The sequence below is a fragment of the Oryctolagus cuniculus genome, chromosome 6 (genome assembly GCF_051225735.1).
Source record: "Oryctolagus cuniculus isolate XC-2025 breed Fujian yellow rabbit chromosome 6, ASM5122573v1, whole genome shotgun sequence".
Lineage (NCBI taxonomy): Eukaryota > Metazoa > Chordata > Mammalia > Lagomorpha > Leporidae > Oryctolagus > Oryctolagus cuniculus.
In genome coordinates, this window is record NC_142872.1 from 128,816,939 (window position 1) to 128,837,385 (window position 20,447).

The 20,447-nt window shown below is 43.8% G+C and overlaps 1 protein-coding gene across 2 annotated transcripts in view; it reads left to right on the forward strand.

The window, feature by feature from the left end:
- The first annotated feature begins 446 nt into the window (after positions 1-446).
- Positions 447-20,447, forward strand: part of ATP6V1C1 (ATPase H+ transporting V1 subunit C1) — a 68,669-nt gene continuing 48,668 nt past the window's right edge. Inside the window, exons 1-2 of one of the 2 annotated variants that reach the window (XM_051844686.2) lie at positions 447-598; positions 765-925. The gene's annotated coding sequence lies outside the window, so the exon portion shown is untranslated. The remainder of the gene's footprint in view (positions 599-764; positions 926-20,447) is intronic. The other variant, XM_002710723.6, reaches the window with a different exon arrangement.

Below are 20,447 nucleotides of genomic sequence, written 5' to 3' on the forward strand. Positions count from 1 at the left end.
AAAACACCAGCACAACGACTAGTGCATGGCAAAGGGTTTATGGATATTTATGGGGTTAAGCTGAAGTGGACTGCAAGGAAAATGTGAGTTACGGGGAAGCGGACTATTACTCAGATTACTCAGAACGCGCGGCTGCCGATGTGGAGGAGCCCATATGTGGGCTGGACAGAAATTCTGTCCCGCAGAAACCTCTGGTCGCATAACGGTAGTGATGGGGGCGGTGATGTGCCCAAGCGGCGGGCCAAGCTCCGCCCGCGATCCTGCGAACAGCGGGAAACCCTAGCCGGCCCGGGAACTGCCGCCGGCCCCCAGACTCCCGGATCTCCCGGACTCCCTGCAGTCTCCCGGCCCCGCCCCTCTCCCGAGACCCGGCTGCGGCTGCGCAGTGGCGCGCGCGGCGGCGGAGCGGCGCGCGCCGGGTCAGCTGACTGCTCCGGCTGGCACGTGACTCACTGTGTGGGCGCCGGGGTCTAGGAAGCCGTGAGGCCGGAGCTTAGGTCGGGGAGGGATGGAGCGCTGAGCCGTTAACGTCTGCCAGGCTGTCTGCCTCCGTTCCTGTACCTACCTGCTGCCGCTTCCTCGGTGGACACGTTCCTGGGTCAGTGAGCGATGGCTATCCCGGATGGCGAGCATTGGCGAGGCCGGAGCTTGCGCTGCGGTCGCCGCCGGGGAGGGATGGGGGCGGGCGCGGGGGCCGAGGCCGGGGCTTTGTGGCTGGAGCTGCTTGCGGGGCGCGAGGGTGGGTCTGTCTGCTTTCCCTGCAGCATGGGGCCTAAACTTCGTATGTGAAGGAAGAGGGAGGAGGGAAAGAGAGAGCAGAGGCGAAAAGGAGAGACGCAGGGGGTCCGGGCCCTTTCTCGTGTGAGGGTCACAGCGAATCCGCGCCAGGTGGTTGAAAGCAGTGAAAGGTGACGGCGTGGCTCAGGTGAGGGTTTGGGATGGTGTGTAGGAGGTGCACAGCGGGTGTACGCTCTCGGGTGGGAGTGGGGTCATGGCAGCTTAAAGAACGTAGAAGCCGCTCCCTGCAGGCCGGGGACCCTCACAGAGGGCACACGGGCCCGATTGGCGGGAGGGAGAAGAGCCAACCAGAGAACTCACACCATTTTTTAGGAGCGTGGGGGAAGGGCAGGCCCAACAAATCCTGGAAGGGAACTTGAGCGTCTCCTAAGGCAGCCCGAATCACCTGAGGATCAGAGGAGAAAGAGGAAGCTGATAGTCTTTTCAGAGGGAAAATGTAGTGTGTTAGGGGAAAGAGAGGTTGTGGGGACAGCTCGGGACTCAGCCCCGCTCGGGGTTCGGAGGAGTTCACAGCAGAGTTGGGGAGAAACACCCAGCGTGTTCAAGGATCTGTGGCCCCATGTAATTATCAGAAAGAGCGTGCGAAGCGCTTTCAGAGTGTTGAGCAGGGGCCAAATATCCTGCAGGAAAGAAAACTTGAGTCGGATCTTGGCAAGCCAGTGGGGTTTCAGCAGGCCAAGGGAGACTTTCTAGGCTGGGAAGGCCCACAGGATTTGAAGGGAGAACCAAGGGGGCGGGGCGGGGGGAGTGCATCTGAGGTAGTGGGAAGTCCAGCTGTGGGGTGGCTTTCCCTGTGGAAAAGTGGGGGGCTCCAGGAGGGGTCAGTCATGCGGACTCTTGAATGATAATCATTTACTTTCTCATTCAACTCGTGTGTATTGAGCGAGTGCTGTACGACCTGTCTTGTGCTGAGGCTAGAGTTTAGAAAGCACATCTCCTGTCCTCAGCCCATTATAGTCAAGCCGAGGGGATGACTTTTTTGTTTTAAAGGTTATTGTATTTGAAAGGCATTTGTTTGTTGAAAAGCCGACAGAGACAGAAGTGCAAACGGCAGCCAAGAACCTGGAGCTCAATCCGGGCTCCCTTGTGGGTGGCAGAGGCTGCTTTTCCAGGCGCAGTAGCAAGACGCTGGATCAGAAGCAGAGCCTCCGGACTTGAACCAGGGCTCTGATATGGGATGCTGGCCGGGGGGGGGGGGGGTGATTTTAATAATAATCATGCAAGTGTGAAATGTGCTGTGAAGGAATAAGGGCGAGTGATGTGAAGCCTGGATCATGGCCTTTATGGGAGATTTGGAGAATGCTTTGCTGAGCTTTGACCTAAGACTTCAAAAGAGGCTGAAGGGGGAAGTGAAGGTGTGAGTGGGAAGAACATTCTAGGCTAAGAGCCCAGCTTATGTCAGGGCCCTGAGATGTGGGAAGGGATAAAGCTTTTGAGAAAAGGGGCTGGTGCAGCTTTAACGGGGAGGGAACAGTGTGAGAGTCTGGTCAGGAAACAGGGCTTTTTTCCCTGGAAAGCAGAGGGAAACCAGTGAAGATGATAGACAGTGGAGTGAACCGGCCTGTGGCTTTGAAAAGATAATCTTGTGGAGACTGTGGAAGGTGGCAAACATGAGAGAGGGGAGACTAGGTGAGGGGGCGTTGTTTGTAATTCCTTGTAGAGTTTAAAGTAGAGCCTTCTGTGTCCACTAAGAATGAGAGAATGTCTAATTGTACTGACTTTAGTGGGCCTTGGAAGTTTCAAAAGGGAGACACTGATCAGACTGTTGGCACCCTTCACTAAGGGTAGATACAGCTGGTTCCTGAGCTGTCCTGGAGGACACAGAGGGTCGTTCCGGGATTGGTGGGAGACTCCTCTGCCAAAATTTGTTTCAGCTTTTCAGATTTGTCCTTATGTAATGCCATCTACAGAATGTCTTTTATTGAAATATAGCTAGTCAAGGAAAGAATCAGCTACCTGTCCTGTTTATTGTGTTCTCAGAGGTCTTTGACAGATGGAGGATGAGAATGCTATCCGTTCTAAACCCTTGGGACTAGAGACAGAGAGGTGAAGTGCCTTCTGTAAGCCTGGCGTAACTTGCATGGTCTTCTAACTGCTATGTATTCCTGCTGATTACCTACCCAGTACTTACCACAATTTAGAGAGAAGGGGGTTTTCTAAGTGCGTTGTAATCTTGGATTCTGCTCTTCCAGTGAAGGTTTTCTTAGGTCAGCACTAAGGGATTTGGCACTGGTGGACTGTTTAGGAACTGCTTTCATGTAACCTTCGGGTGAAGCCATTCAGTTGCAGTTAAGTTAAAGGAAATGATGAGCAAAAAGGCGAGCTGCAAGTCTCAGGTTGTCAATCACAGCTCTTTGGGAACAAGCAAATTGCGAATGGCGCTGAAGACTAAGCCCGGGGGTTGTGTCTCAGACCTCCTGGGTCTTTTTCTTTTCTGGTATACCCTGATGCAATCTCAGGAGACAGTGCTCAGGATCTAACTAAATGCTGAGAGCTAGCTGGTTAGTGTAATTCTGTTTTGAAAACTGAGCAAGAAATACTAATTTTTATTTTTGGTCTCATTTACATTCATTTTTTACTACCTAAAAAGAAACTTTTAGACTGATTCTGTGATTATTTCCAAAACTTGTGTAGTAGGTCCCTGACCACAGAGCAATAGCAAAATAAACCTCTGCCAAAAGGCCTCCTCCTGGCCTACCAGTCCCTGTGCGATCTTTTGAATTTCCTTCTGCTTAGGAGTAATGGCAGCTGTGACTAAGTATTTCCTAGTTAAATTTGCTCTTGTACATATCCTGATCAATCTGCAGGATACATATTTTTTACCCTTTGGATGTGGAGTTATGTATCTTAGTTATAAATTCATGTTAGATCTCCATTTTGCCAGTGTCTTTAAGACATAATAGAGACCATTAACCTAGTACCCTTGGAAAGAAGCTCAGTGAACCAGGGCAGTCTAAAAGTTCCTGTTGACATGAGCAATCCTTGGAACTAGAATTTTCAAACACTATTTTTAAATAAAGATTTATTTATTTATTTGAAAGAGTGACACAGAGAGGGAGAGACAGAGATCTTCCATTTGTTAGTTCACTTCCCAAATGGCTGCAGTGGTAGGGGTTGGGCCAGGCCAAAGCCAGGAAGCAGGAGCCAGGAACTCCATCCAGGTCTCCCACATGGGTGGCAGGGGGCCCAAGCACTTGAACCATTTTTCCCTTTCTTCCTGGGCACTTTAGCAGGGTGCTGGATGGAAGAGGAACAGCTGAAAGTGGCACCTGCACTCCAGTATGAGATGCCAACATCCCACCGGGTGTTGCAGGTGCTGACTTAACCTGCAGTTTCACAGCGCGGGCCTGCAAACACTGTTCTTGATGATGAAACAATTCTTTTTGCAGTGGGAAATCTGGATGTGCTATGTGTTTATTGAGTTAAAAACTGAGCCAGTTGGAAAAGAGCTGCTTTTGTTGTACTAGGATATGGAAGATGAGGGATGTGTGTATATGTGCTTTGAATTAAAATACCAGATAAACGCAAAAGATGTTCTATGAAAAGCGATTGGTGTATTTTCTGAGACATTTAGAGCAGATTATCAATGACTAGGAAGTTATTTGTAAATTAAGCTGATTAACAGGCAGATTAATTTTATTGTGAAAAGTTTCCTTTTTGAAACAGCCTATAGATCGTTTATCTGTTTTGCACAGGTGCTCTTGGCATTTTGGACAGGATTATCTCTTGCTTAGCTCCTGTCCACTAAATGGCGATTAGTGGTTCCCGCATGGGCACAACCTGAAATGTTCCATACATTTACACTCTCTTCCTGGAGAAGAGTGGTACTATTTGGTTGCAAGACACATATGTGGTGCCATCATTTATTTGTTGGACAAGTGTTGGAAGACACAGAGGTTCTGAATAATAATTTTAACAAACTAACATATAATTGAGTTGTTAATTTAAAACTTAGTTTTTTGGTGTTTTAATGTAACTACTATAAGACTACAGAAGATATATATATATATATATATATGCACACACACACATATATATAATTATTATTTATGTGAGAGAAAAAGAGTTTACATCTGCTGATTCAATCCCCAAATGCCTGAGAAGACCAAGGCTTAGCCGGGGCCAAACCCAGAGCTGGGAACTCAGCTCTGGTCTCCCTGTCTGGGTGGTCACAACCCAGCTGTTGGAATCATCCCCGCCGCCTCCTGAGGTCTGCACTAGCGGGAAACTGGAGTTGAGCTGGAGGTGGATGTTGAACTCAGACAGTCTGATTATGGGATACAAGTGTCTTAATCCATGCCTTAACTTCCGAAATTAATGCCCACTTAGAAACTGTGCACTGCTTTAAGAGCTTGTTTGTTGCAAAATTTGCATGAATAACTCAGATTCCTTTCAGTTCCAATAAAATGTAGTCACTAATTGTATGTCATTGGGCAAGTTATTTTATTAATTCTTCCCATGTCTGAAAGTGGGGATGTCACATGCTAGCATCTACTTTGAAGGCATTAAGCACAAAACTGCTTAATATATTGAAGTGCTTATGGATATAGTGCATAGTACATATCCAGTTAGTGGTTGTCCTTAATGGTAAATAGTCTTTTTTTCTCAAGATTTATTTATTAATTTATTAATTAATTTATTTATTTTATTTCAAATATGAAAGGCAGCGTTACAGAGAGGCAGAGGCAGAGGAGGGGGAGTGGGAGAGATCTTCCATCTGCTGGTTCACTCCCCAGATGTCTGCAGTGGCTGGAGTTGAGCTGATTGAAAGCTAGGAACCAGAGCTGCTTCCAGGTCTCCCACGTGGGTACAGGGGCCCAAGGACTCGGACCATCTTCTGCTGTTTTCCCAGGCCATAGCAGAGAGCTTGATCAGAAGTTGAGAAGCCGGGACTCGAACTGGCTTCTGGGATGCCCACACTGCAGGCAGTGGCTTTACCAACTTTGCCTTGAGCTTAGAGAGTCAAAAGTGGAGAAACTAACTTATTTCAAAAAATTAACTTAGCGGCCAGCACCATGGCTCACTAGGTTAATCCTCCGCCTGCAGCACCTGCACACCGGGTTCTAGTGCCGGTTGGGGTGCCGGTTTTGTCCCTGTTGCTCCTCTTCCAGTCCGGCTCTCTGCTGTGGCCCAGGAAGGCAGTGGAGGATGGCCCAAGTGCTTGAGCCCTGCACCCACATGGGAGACCAGGAGGAAGCATCTGGCTTCTGGCTTTGGATCAGCGCAGCGTGGCCACTTGAGGGGTGAACCAACGGAAAAAAAAAGGAAGACCTTTCTGTCTCTCTCTCACTAACTCTGCCTGTCAAAGAAAGAAAGAAAGAAAGAAAGAAAGAAAGAAAGAAATTAACTTGATGAATGCATTGCATTCTTGATACCAGCACCTTCCAGCAGAATGTGCTGTTGTGGTTCAGTCACTGTTGTAAATGACCATCCCCAAAGGAAAGGGAAGTAGTGTCTTGGGAGCCGTGATTGTTTTAGGGAATCCCCTGGCCTGGAAGGAATTTTTTGTTCCCTGGGTCACTGCTGAGTTGCCTGTAAAGAGGGAGCTTCTGGGAGCTGAGAACCCTCTGATGGTCACTGTCAGTAGTAGGTGAGCTGCAGTGTCTTCCTGGCTGTGTCTGCCAGGGCAATCAGCTTTACCAGAAGTTACTAGAAACTTCTCAACATTGTATTAAGTGTTACCTCTCCAATTCCTCTAACTATGTTCCAATTTTAGGATAATCATCTGTATGAAAGTAAGGCATTGCTGCTACAGATTTATTTCGTCGGCTATGAAATAAAAAGATGATAGTTATTTATATTAAATACATCTATAAAACATGAAATTCTCTTTCATATTTATACTTATGGCATGAAATTCAAGGATTATGGAGCACATAGAGGTTGGTTGAAAATAAAGTGCACTAAAGTTAAGGTTTATTTCATGAAGATACATGTTCTGATAATTTTAATATCTCATTCCTTATGAATCAAGGAAATAGTCCTTGAAAAGTAAAATCTGCCTTTTGGTTATTGGAAACACTTAAATTATATTATGAGTAAGCCTCTCCCACAGTCCCAATTAAGATGTTTCTGTTTGAAAGGATAAAACCTTTACATTCAACAAGGAAAGAGTTGTTCTTTTTATTTGTAAGCTATTAGTGGTATCTGGGATAGGATGAGGTGCTTTTTAAAATGAATAGACTGTGATAACTGTTTTATACCGATCAGTTGTGTTACAAGTTGAAAGACACTGTGGCAAAAAAAAAAAAAAAAAAAAAAAAAAAAAAGACCTAAATGAAAGATCTCCATGAGAGAGATCCCAGCAGAAAGAACGGGCCATCAAAGGAGGTACCTTTCTCTGAAGGGAGGAGAGAACTTCCACTTTGACTATGGTCTTGTCTAAATAAGATCGGAGTTGGCAAACTCAAGAGGCTTCCATGGCCTTGGCAGCTCATGACAAGAGCCTTGGGTGATTATTGACGTTATAAATAAGAGTGTCAGTTGTTAAATCAACAACAGGAGTTACTGTGCACTTACTCCCCATGTAGGATCTCTGTTCTTAATGTGTTGTACTAAGTGAATTAATGGTATAACTAGTACTCAAACAGTGCTTTACACTTTGTGTTTCTGTGTGGGTGCAAACTGTTGAAATCTTTACTTAGTATATTCTAAATTGATCTTCTGTATATAAAGAGAATTGAAAATGAATCTTGATGAAGAATGGGATGGGAGAGGGAGCGGGAGATGGGATGGTTGCAGGGGGGAGGGTAGTTATGGGGGGAAAAAGCTGCTATAATCCAAAAGTTGTACTTTGGAAATTTATATTTATTAAATAATTAAAAAAAGCTACAACCAAAATAAAAACGTGCAATTACTTATTAAAAAAATAAGCTGCTCTAGTAAACTTGAGACAGTCACCTCAGTTCTGAGAGGAATTAGTTCTAGACACCCTATGGATAGCAAAGTCTGTGAATGCTGAAGTCTCTAATATTAAAATGGCATCGTATTTGCATATAACTTATGTACATCCTTTTTCATACTTTAAATCATATCCAGATTACTTGTAATTTATAATGTAATGTTGTGCAAGTAGTCATTATACTGTGTTTAAGAAATAATGACAAGAAAACCAAGTGTACGTTTTCAATATAGACACAATTTTTTTCCCAATTTTTTTCGCTTCTGTGATTGGTTGAATCCTCAGATGGAGAACCTGTGGATGTGAAGGGCTGACTATTTTCAAGGGCTGACAAGGAAGTTGTTTTGTGTGTAGACCACCTTCTAGGCTTACTGTATGGCAGAAGTTAATTTTCTGTGAAGGATGGTTGCATTTCAGAGACTACAGTGTTGGTCTCTTAACAGCATTGGCATCAGCTAAGTACTGTGGAACGGTGGAGACACTCAGCTGCTTCCTCTGGTTGCTGCTATCTTGAGCCAGGCCCTTGCCTTCCTTCACAGAAGTGATGCTAGCAATCTCCTGCTTGGGCTGTCACTCCACCTTTCGTGTCCTTGCGAAACTCATTGCTTTACTTTTTTTTTTTTTTTTTTTTTAATAATAGTTCTTGGGGAATGTCTTTCTTTCTTTTCTTTTCTTTCTTTCTTTTTTTTTTTTTTAAAGATTTATTTATTTATTTGACAGGCAGGATTACAGAGAGGGAGAGGAGAGAGGGGAAGGAGGAAGGGACGGAGAGGGGAAAGGGGGAGGGCCAGAGTCAGCCATCTTCCATCCACTGGCTCACTTCCCAAATGGTGACCATGGCTGGAGCTGGGCCTATCTGAAGCCAGGAGCCTGGAGCTTCTTCCAGTCTCCCACCTGGGTGCAGGGGCCCAAGGACTTGACAAGAGCTGGGTGGGAAGTGGAGTACCTGGGGCTCTAACTGGCGCCCATATGGGATGCTGACACTGCAGGCGATGAATTTAACTACCATGCCACAGTGCTGGCCCATACTGTTTTTGTTTTATATTCAAAACAGTTGTAGGAAATATTGTACAGACTTCAGACTCTCAGAGTAGAATATATAGTTAATCAAATCAACAGTCTCAGAGTTGTAGACTCAGCTTTACTTTTCTTTTCTCCTTTTGCTCTGCTCTTTCTTTCTTCCATTATGAAAAATAATTAACTGCTTTTTAAAAAAAGCCGACATATTTACTGCAGCCAGACAAGATAGAAGTGTTTAAAAATTTGACCCTGTTTTCCTCATGCCTCTACTATATTTTGCCAAGATCTTTCCTGCCTTGACCTCTGCGTGAGATCTCTTCCCACTGCTTCCTGTCTCATCCCTGGACATCCTTGAGGACAAGACTAATTTTACTTATTTTGCTTCTTAGAGCCTACCACAGTTCTGTGAATTTAAGCACCCAAAACATTTTTGTGAGGTGAATGATATAACCGTAAATTGCAAGCAGTTATAGTCAAGTAAGAGATGTGCGACAAAACACAAAATCAATGTCTGCTTTAATGCAGTTTATTACGTGGGTTTACAGATGGGCTGAGGAAGAAGTAGATGGAATTGGATTAATGGGTTTGGTGCATGGGTGGACTTAGTATGGAAAATGGTATTGTTAAGGGACGCTTGAGTTGATTTAAACAGGCAGAGTTTTTGTGTGTGTGAAATGGACCATCTGAATAGAGGCAAAGTAGGAAAGGAAACTAAGGTCAAGATGGAGCGAGAGCTCAGGAAGACTGTAAGGATGAGGCAGAAAAGCACAGATAAAGACACTGCTTAGGATGACAATGAAGATGGGTTTTATTTCCAAGAAAGAAGCAGGGGTAGGGGCATATGTATTAGCGAGCTATTCAGCCTTCTGTTACCTGGAGAGGAACTTTTTGAGGAAAAAGTCTTGGGACTTATTTGGGACTCCATACTGTGGTCACAAAGCTGCCTGTTACTTGTGAATAAGGAATTTAAAATCCTTTATTCTGTCCTTCATAGAGTAAATAAAACTGGACATTCTTGAGCAAAGCAAGCACTTAACCCAGATTTCATTTTGTTCTGTATTTGATTTTGTATATTGCTGTGGACTTATTATTTTAACATTTATTTATCTAAAAGGCAGAGTTAGAGGAAGAGACAGAGATCTTCCATCCACTGGGTTACTCCCCAAATGCCCGCAATGGCCAGGCCAAAGCAAGGAGCTTGGAATTCTATCTGGGTCTCACCTGTCAGTGGCAGAGATCCAAGCACTTGGGTCATCTGCTGCTACCTTCCCAGGTGCATTAACAGGGAGCTAGATCAGAAGTGGAGCAGCCGGGACTTGAACCCACACGCATATTGGATGCAAGCATCACAGGTGGCACCTTAACCCACTGCCACAATGTCAGTCCCTAGACTTATTTTTTAAGTTTGTTAACTACCATCAGAAGCATGCAAAAAAATGAGTGATATATTTGTTTTGATATTGCATAGAGCAGAAATCATTTGTGTATTATAGAACTAATAATACTGTGTGGTTCTTGATAATGAAGATTTAGCCATATTACTAAAAAGTATTGCCATTTCTTATAACATTGAACTCACTATATAATAATGGGAATTCCTGTCTTAGTACAGTGGGTCTGAAACCTGGCTGATCATCTCAATTAGCTGAAGGACTTACCAAGAAAATGGGAAAAGAGAGTCCTGGGCCTCACCCAGTTTATATTCAGGGAATGAGTAGAGGAGCAGAAGATCCTGGATATCGTAATCCAGTCCTCTCATTGAACAAATAGAATTTATTTAGTCAGTGATATGCAGAACTAGAATTAGATTCCAGTCTTCATATTCTCAGTGCAGTGCTCTGGCTGTTGCGTCATGCTTCCTGGATGTAGCATTTGGTTTTCCTCTGGCTGTAGTTCCCAGTGATATAAAAAGAATATTTACCAACCTTGATCTCATGCTTCGGCCGTAGCTCTCGTTAACCAGCTTTGTTCTTCTAGTTTGTTATCTCCAGGCTTCTTTATTATGATGTCGTTTAGTGGTCTCTCAACTTCAGTGTTTTCAAGTATAAGGAACCTGCCCTAATAAGGGTGTTTGGTGGAGGGGGGGTTTAATTCATCATTAAGAACTAAGAATATACAGAAAGAATAAAAATAAGCTTTCATAATGCACTCCCAAGAGGTAATCATTTATAGCTCTTATAGCCTAATGTTTATATCTATGCATATCCTTATTTGCTTTGTTAAAGTAGGCATAGCTGGGCCAAAGGATATTCACATTTTGATAAATAGTGCTAAATTGCCTTTCAAAAATGATCCTTTAAAAAAAAAGATTTATTTGTTTATTTCAAAGAGCAAGGTGGGTGGGGAAGGAAGGGAGAAAGACCTGTCTTCCATTTGTAGGTTCATTTCTCAAATGGCCACAATAGCCAGGACTGGGTCAGGGTGAAACCAGGAGACAGGAATTCCATTCATGTCTCCCACAAGGGTGGCAGGGGTCTAAGTACTTATGCCATCCTCTGCCTTCCTGCATAGCAGGAAGCTGGATCAGAAGTAGAACAGCCGGAATTGAACCAAGGGGCAGCTTAACCTGCTTTACCACAGCATTGGTGCCATCTATATTTTCTTTCTTAATCCACAGACTCAATCCTCCTTCCTTCCTTTCAGATTGATTTATTTATTTGAAAGGCAGAGTTAACAGTGAGCAAGATCCTCCGTCCATTAGTTCACTCCTCAAAAGGCTGCAATGGCCACAGCTGGGCCATGCTGAAGCCAAGAGCTTCTTCCATTTCTTCCACGTGGGTGCAGGGGCTTAAGCACTTGGGCCATCCTCTGCTGCTTTCCCAGGCACATTGACAGGGAGTTGGATCAGAAGGGGAGCAGCCAGGACTTGAACCATTGCCCAAATGGGATGCATCACAGGTGGTGGCTTAATCTTGTACACCACAATGCCAGCCCCTAAACTGCAGAATTTTCTTGGGCATGCCAGTGGTATAAAATTATTTTGGTTTATTAAATATATATATTATATATGATAGAATATATCTAAAATATATTTTAGATACTTTGTTAATGATGACAAGTTATTATAGCTTCATTAATGCTTTTAAATGAATTTCTATTTTACCAATCAAGATGGCTCACTTTTTCAAATCAAGGGCTTGTGTATAAATGGGGGAGGCATTTATTCAAGCTGTGTTTTTTTTTTTTTTGTAGATTTATTTATTTATTTGAAAGAGTTACAGAGAGTCAGAGACAGAGACAGAGACAGAGAGAGAGAGAGAGAGAGAGAGAGGGAGGGAGAGAGATAGGAGAAGGGAGGAGAGGGAGAGGTCTTCCTTCTGCTGGTTCACTCCCCAGATGACTGCAATGGCTGGAGCTGCGCCAGTCCGAAGCCAGGAGCCAGGAGCTTCTTCCGGGTCTCCCACGTGGATACAGGGGCCCTAGCATTTGGGCCATCTTCTGTTGCTTTCCCAGGCCATAACAGAGAGCTGGATTGGAAGTGGAGCACCTGGGAGTCGAACCAGTCCCCATATGGGATGTTGACAGTGCAGGCTGCAGCTTTACCTGTTATACCTCAGCACTGGCCCCTCAAGCTATATTGTTTTTAAAGATTTATTTTTTATTTACTTGAAAGGCAGAGTTACAGACAGAAGAGGAGAGACAGAGAGATCTTCCATCAGTTGGTTCACTCCCCAGATGGCCACAGTGGCTGGGGTGGGCCAGGCCAAAGCCAAAAGCCCAGAGCTCAGAGCTTCTCTGAGTCTCCCACATAGATACAGGGGCCCAAGCACTTGGCCATCTTCCACTGCTTTCCCAGGCCATAGCAGGGAGCTGGATTGGAAATGAAGCAGCTGGGTCTCGAACCAGCACCCATATGGGATATGCTGGTATTACAGGTGGAAGTTAATCTGCTATGCCACAATGCTGCCTCCCCCCCCCCCCCCCAGCTGCATTTTTTTGCCCCCAGAAACCTTTTATTTAAGGTATAAAAACTTCATGCATTTCATAAATACACCTTTAGGAACATAGTGATAGTGATTCTTCTCACTGTACCTCCCCTTCTACCTCCACTCCCACCCTTCTTCCTCTTCCCTCTCCTATTCCCATTCTTATTTTTACTAAGACCTGTGTTCTTTTTTCTTTTCTTTTTTTTTTTTTTTTTTTTTTTTACAATTTATTTATTTGAAAGTCAGAGTTACACAGAGAGAGAGGAGAGTGGTGGGGGGTCTTCCATCTGATGGTTCGCTCCCCAGATGGCCGCAACAGCTGGTGCTATGCCGATCTGAAGCCAGGAGCCAGGAGCTTCCTCCAGGACTCCCACGCAGGTGCAGGGGCCCAAGGACTTGGGCCATCTTCCACTGCTTTCCCAAGCCACAGCAGAGAGCTGGATCGCAAGTGGAGCAGCTGGGTCTTGAATCAGCACCCATATGGGATGCTGGTGCTTCAGGCCAGGGCTTTGACCTGCTGCGCTACAGTGCTGGCCTCTAAGACCTGTTTTCAATTAACTTTATATACAGAAGGTTAACTCTATGCTAAGTAAAGAGTTCAACAAATAGTATGAAAAACTGTTCCTCAACAGTTTTTTGATTCTTGTTTTGATTTCTTCTATGACCCGCTGTTTATTCAGGAGTATGTTGTTTAGTCTCCATGTGTTTGCATGTTTTAGAGACTCTTAAATTGTTGATTTCCAGCTTCATTCCATTGTGGTCAGAGATGATGCATGTTGATCTCGATTTTTTTGCATTTACTGAGGCTTGCTTTATGGCCCGGCCTGTGGTCTATCCTAAAGAAAGTTCCATGCACTGGTGAGAAGAATGTGTATTCTGCAACTGTAGGAAAAAAAGTTCTGTCAATATCGGTTAGTTCCATTTGGTCTATGGTGTCAATTAACTGTTGTCTCCTTGCTGATTTTCTGTCTGGTTGAAATGTCCACTGCTGAAAGCAGGGTATTGAAGTCCCCCAATACTGTTATATGGGAGTGTGTGTTTCCTTTTAGATACATTAACATTTCTTTTAAATAGCCAGGTACCTTCTAATTAGGTGGATATATATATTTATTATTCAAGCTGCATTTTTTTTTTTTGACAGGCAGAGTTAGAGAGAGACAGAGAGAAATTACCAAAGCAGTACTTGCTCATTGTGCTACATTCTTCATAGCCACTGAATTACTTCAGTCTTTCAGGCTAGACTTACTACATTTTTGGTGTTCATTTCTTGTTAATCCTGTTCTCTAAGCATGTGGCTGAGAGAGGCTGGGAGGTTGTGGCTGAATCCCTGCACAGAAACAAACAGCAATTAGATAGTAAACCCCAAAGCTCATGAATAGTAAATGGCATAATACACATGAAAAAACTAGATGAGACTTCAGTGTCTAGCTATGGAGCAGGAACTGGTGGCACACTTGTTTTCCCACCATAAACACCTGCTAACTTGGACAAGATATATGAAAAACTTCCAGACAATGGGCAACAAGCAGTACGGGAACTGAGCGGAAACAAAGGAAGTGAGCTTTATAATCCTGCCAGTTTTCTCCCTGTGGATGCTCCACTGTGGTTTAGGAGGGGGAAACTCAAGCAAAGCACGCTGGTCTTGCAGAGTTGAGGAGATTAGGTTTGGAGGAGGTTTATCTAGCTAGAATTTGCAGGTTGGATTGGCCGAGAGAGGGATCTAGGCAGAGAAATAAACACCATAAACCTGGTATAGAGGTCTTTGCAGGCATCCAGCAGAGAATGACCAGAGCATTTTAAAATGAACAATTGCCATGGAGTGGGCATTGTGGCATAGCAGGTTAAGTTGCCACTTGGGACATCCATATCCCATATCAGAATGCTGGTTTCGAGTCCCACCTACTCTGCTTCCAATCCAGCTTCCTGCTAATGTACATCCTTGGAGACAGTAGATCATGGCTCACATATTTGAGTCCCTGCCACCCATGTGTGGCTGGAGCTTTGGCCTAGCCCAGCCCCAGATTTTGCTGGCATTTGGGAAATGAACCAGTGGATCGAAGATATCTCGTACTTACTTGCTCTCTTTCTCTCTCTCTCTGTCTCTCTCTGTCTTTCATGTAGATAAAAATAATTTTTTTAAAGATTTATTTATTTGAAAGTCATACACAGAAGAGGCAGAGAGAGAGGTCTTTCATCCGATGGTTCATTCCCAGTTGGCTGCAACACCCACAGCTGCGCTGATCCAAAGCCAGGAGCCAGGAGCTTCTTCCAGGTCTTCCACAGGGGTGCAGGGGCCCAAGAACTTGGACCGTCTTCCACTGCTTTCCCAGGCTATAGCAGAGAGATGGATTGGAAGTGGAACAGCCAGGTCTTGAACCGGCGCCCATATGGGATGCCAGCGCTTCAGGTCAGGGTGTTAACCCACTGCGCCACAACACCGGCCCCAAAAATAAATTAATGTAAAATAATATGTGTAGTTGTCAGATCTCACAGGGAAGGAGGGGACATGAATTCTGACCAGAAAGAGGGGGGAGATCTTACTGAATGCCTGGGAAATTAGTGGGATTCCCAAAAAGTGAGCCCTTGGTAGTAGAGCTGACTTAGCCTTTTTTTTTTTTTTTTTAAGATTTATTTATTTATTTATTTGAAAGTTTGGAGTTACACAGAGAGAGAAGGAGAGGCAGAGGCAGGGAGAGAAAGAGGTCTTCTATCTGCTGGTTCACTCTCCAGTTGGCCACAACAGTTGGAGCTGTGCCAATCTGAGCCAGGAGCCAGGAGCCAGGAGCTTCTTTGGTCTCCCAGAGATATGCGGATACAGGGGCCCAAGGACTTGGGCCAACTTCTACTGCTTTCCCAGGCCATAACAGAGAGTTGGATCGGAAGTGGAGCAGCTGAGACATGAACTGGCGCCCATATGGGATGCTGGCATTGCAGATGGTGGCTTTACCAGCTATGCCACGGTGCGGACCCCCTGACTTAGCCTGGAAGTACAGCCTTAGGCCCATCCTAATGATGTGTAGAAACAAGCCTTGAGTAGGTCAGACTGATCATGTAACTTTAACTGTCAGCTGGGGCAAAGTGCAACACTCTTGAAGATGGTAAAATCAATGACTGACAGTGTAACATCGCAAATTGTAAATAATGCTCAGGGATTTTAACAGAAAACAGCATAATGAGGAAGAAATGTAAGTTTTATCAAATGACATTAAAAGCACAAAAATACATCTGAAGTGAAATATTCACTAAATAAAATTAACAGCAAAGATCGCCCAACTAGAAGATATAGCAAGAGATTGACCAGGTTGATGCACAGAAAGAAACAATAGAAAAAATGGATTGGAGCTCAATGACTGTGGGGCAGTGTCAAATAGCTTAATGTAGCACGTATGGTTTTGTCTCAGAAGAAGGGAGGAGAACAGAAAAAATGTATTTGAGTAGTGGCTGAAAAATTTCGAAGTTTCATGGAAACTGTAAACACAGCTCCAAGAAGCTCAATGGACTCCAAGTAGGATAAAGACTTGTGAGTTTGGGACAGGCAAATTTTTCAGGTGCCGCAGAAAGCTCTGTTAAAAGAAAAAATATATCAGATTTTGGCAGAATTGAAAACTTCTATTCAAAAGTAGATTTAAGAAAAAGCATACATACACATTGGGGCTGGCACTGTGACATAGTAGGCTAAGATTCTGTGTCTGGCACCAGCATCCTGTATGGATGTCAGTTCGTGTCCCGGCTGCTCCTGTTCTAATCCAGCTCTTAGCCTATGGCCTGGGAAAGTGGTGGAATATGGCCCAAGTGCTTGGGTCCCTGCATGCTAGTGGGAGACCTGGAAGAAGCTCCTGGCTCCTGGCTTCGGATTGGCTCAGCTCCGGCTATTGTGACCATTTGAGGAGTGAACCATCGGGTGGAAGCCCTTTCTGTCTTTCCCTTTCTCTGTCTGTAGCTCTAATCTTAAAAAACAAAACAAAAAAACACATACACACACTTGCAGGCACATTTAGTGTGAGGAAACAGCATCAAGATCATATTAAAAACTACTTAGCAATAAGGCAACTAAAAAAATTGGAAATACTTGAAATTTCATGAAAGAAGAGATCATTTGTAAATGTTTGAAATGTGAAAAGATACTGAGCTTCATTAGTCATCATGGATATGCATCATGGAAGATAACCCCAGTAACCTACTGGAATGTCTAAAAAGACTGAGAACACCAAGAGCCATGGAGCATGTAGAACAACTGGAACTTGTATAATTTGCTAATTGAGAATATATAATGTTCTATTTAGTTTGGAAAACAATTCAGTTTTTTATAAAGTTAAATATATACTAAACATTCAACTTAGTAATTTCAGTTATAGGGGCTGATGTTGGGTGCATCGGTTCAGACACCACTTGGGATGTCTGCATCCTATATTGGAATCTTTGGGTTTGAATCCTGGCTTCACTTCAAGTCCAGCTTCCTACTGATACACACCCTAGAAAACAGCAGATGATGGCTCAACTACTTGGGCCCCTGCCCTGCATGTGGTAGACCTGGAATGAGTTCCAGGCTCCTGGCTTCAGCCTGACCCAGCTCTGGCTGTTGCAGGCATTTGGAGAGTGAACCAGCAGATGGAATATCAATCTCTGTCACTCTCGCTCTCTGTTTTCTTTTCCTTTCAAATAAAAATAAAAAGGGGGCCGGCACCGTGGCTCACTTGGTTAATCCTCTGCCTGCGGCGTTGGCATCCCATATGGGCGCCGGGTTCTAGTCCAGCTCTCTGCTGTGGCCCGGGAGGGCAGTGGAGGATGGCCCAAGTGCTTGGGCCCTGCACCCGCATGGGAGACCAGGAATAAGCACTTGGCTCCTGGCTTCGGATTGGCACAGCGCCAGCTGTAGTGGCCATTTGGGGAGTGAACCAAAGGAAGGAAGACCTTTCTCTCTGTCTCTCTCACTGTCTATAACTCTACCTGTCAAATAATAAATAAATAAATAAATAAATAAACTCTACTTCTAGATGTTTATACATGACAAATACATTTTTTTAAAAAAAGATTTATTATTTGAAAGAGTTACAGACAGGCAGAGGCAGAGAGAGAGAGAGGAGTCTTTCATCTGCTGACTTACTCCCCAGATGGCCGCAACGGCCAGAGCTGTGTCTATTCGAAGCCAGGAGCCAGGAGCTTCTTCCGGGTCCTCCACACAGGTGCAGTGGCCCAAGGACTTGGGCCATCTTCTACTGCTTTCCCAGGCCATAGCAGAGAGCTGGATTGGAAGTGGAGCAGCTGGGACTCAAACCGGTGCCCATTTAGGATGCTGGCACTGCAGGCGGCGGCTTTACCTGCTATGCCACAGTGCCAGCCCCAGAGAAATACATCTTCACAAAAAGTTTTTTAGAGGAGTGTTCACAGTGTACCTTCCTTTGTAATAGCCCCAAACCAGTAACAATCCAAATGTGCATCATTAGGTGATGGGTGAGCTGTAGTGTATTCATGCCTTGGGATACTAAGTAATGAATGAGAATGAACTAATACAAAATGGACAGATTTCCAAGACCTGCTGAGCAGGAGAGGCCAGATACAGAGGGACCTATAATGTATCTTTCCACTAATAGTGAAATCCTAGATCGGGCTGAACAGTCTTCAGCAACAGACAGCAGGTCTGCTTTTGCCTAGGACTGGTAGTAGGGTAGGGCTTGATTGGGTGCAAGGGAAGATTTTGGGGATGATAAAATTGTTCTTAATATTGGTTTCGTGGTGGTTACACAGGTATGTATGTTTCTTAAAAACTTAGTCTTTAGAGTGGTTGCATTTTATTGTGTATTTCAATAAAGAAGATTTTTTTAAAAAATCAAAGGGAAGGTAAAGGGAACCAACCAACCATAAGCCTGGTACTTTAACTTGATTTAATTTCTACAGTTACTCATTCACTGAGGAATATTCAACAAGTACTTTTTGAGATTATGTCATGCCAGCCTCCATGCCAGGTGCTGAGGTTACAGTGGTGAGCAAAAACAGTCATGGTTTCCACTTCTCCTGGCAGTGTATTACGGAAGACAGACATTAGTAAAACGTCTTTCCTTAGGGAAGCAATGAAAAAGGAAGTGCTATGAGAACATATAATGCATTTATCCTTAGCATATAATATATCAGTATGCTCAAATGTAGGACAAGATACGTATTACATAATATGTAGGAGGCACCTCTGATGGGGTTGTTTTAACCACTAATGGAGTTAATATACATGAAGTGCTTTGACTAGTGCTGGTTAGTGGAAACTGGTTTGCTTGGGCTGGTCTGGCTGCTGCTGCCTGGAGAATGTGACAATCCCAATTGTCTGATGGTGCAGGGAATACTGCAGTACATTTTGGGGGAAGAGGTCATAACTGGATTTTCGGTGCTTTTGAGACATCCGAATGGAAATGTCTCGTAGTCCATTGTGGTGCTTGTGCAGGGTCCTGGGCTGCAGGTGGTAGGGAAAACCATCGAGAGAGAGAGTGTCTACAAATACATTTACACAGAAAAAAAAAAAAAAAAGGTACAGACCTGGAACTGAGTTTGGAGGAACTCTACTGTTTAAATGAGTGTGCCTTTGTGATAATTTTCTCCTCTGTTTAAGCTGTGGTTTGCCTACTGTTTTTGCTCAACTTCTAGTCTGTCTAGTTAAAGAAAGGGAAATAATTAGGAGTAAAACAACAACTTGATTGAAACGGTATAGGAGGTACAGGTGTGTCCAGTTTTCTGATGAGTTGATAACTAGTGGTCACCAATTTTGACTTTTTGTTTCCTTGCAGCTGAGTGAAAAAGAGAACTATGTTTAGCAAGATGACTTTCATTTCCTGACCCCAAAAAGCAGAGATAAATGTTGTTTGGAACTAAGCTTAAATTGTTCTTATGTTTCAAGGAAAAAATTTTAAGTTTTCTGTAACAAGTTGATAGTAGACATTGTTTAAAAACAGAAAACACGGATTTTGCAAAAAAAAAAACAAAACTTCATAGAACCATTACAATTATTGATGCTACTGTCAAATTTTCACATTCATCCTTAGGTACTAACTGGCTTGTCTTTTTGTCAGCCTCTTCTTGTAGTTTGCTTTTTTGACTAAAGATAGAAAAACAAAACAGAGGCAGTGGACTTTGCCTGACATTCAGATAGATTCTCTCCGAAGCCTTGTCTTTAACACTTTTGACTCTGATCACCCTTGAAATAAAAAAGGCGCAGGGGATTTAGGAACTTGCAAGCCTACCAATTTTTTACTTATAAATATTCTAAAATAAGGATTTGTTTTCTGAAAAACCAAATGAAAATCAAAATGCCGTTAAAAATACAGGATTTGAATATTTTTCTTGGCCTTTATTTTTTCTCTAGTGAGACTTTTTGACTGGTTAAGTCATTGTTCTGTTTGCATTCATTTGCTCATTCAACAAGCACGCATTAAGTACCTGCAGTTGGTAGGAGTTTGTGTCTTCACAGAGAAGGTACAACTCTGACCTTCAGGTGGAGAAGAACAGAAAGTGCAAAATAGTGGTGAAATAGAGTATGTAAAGAGGTATAAATAGAGTATTTCCCACTGGGGAGAGCCTTGGGAAGTAAGATGGGTGGGGACTGTAGCTAATGCAGTGTTCCCCACCCGCTTCCCCCTCCATGATGGCCAGATTGGACAGCAAGATCTAGGTGCAGGATTTATTCATTCCTCCTAAGCTGTGGGAAGAGATTTGCAGTGTTGCTACTTTGCAGACAAGGAAACTAGTGTGAGAAAGGAGTTTGGTACTGTGAGACTCGTAAGCGTATGCTCTTTCTTTTGTGATCAGGAAAGTCCTTTGAA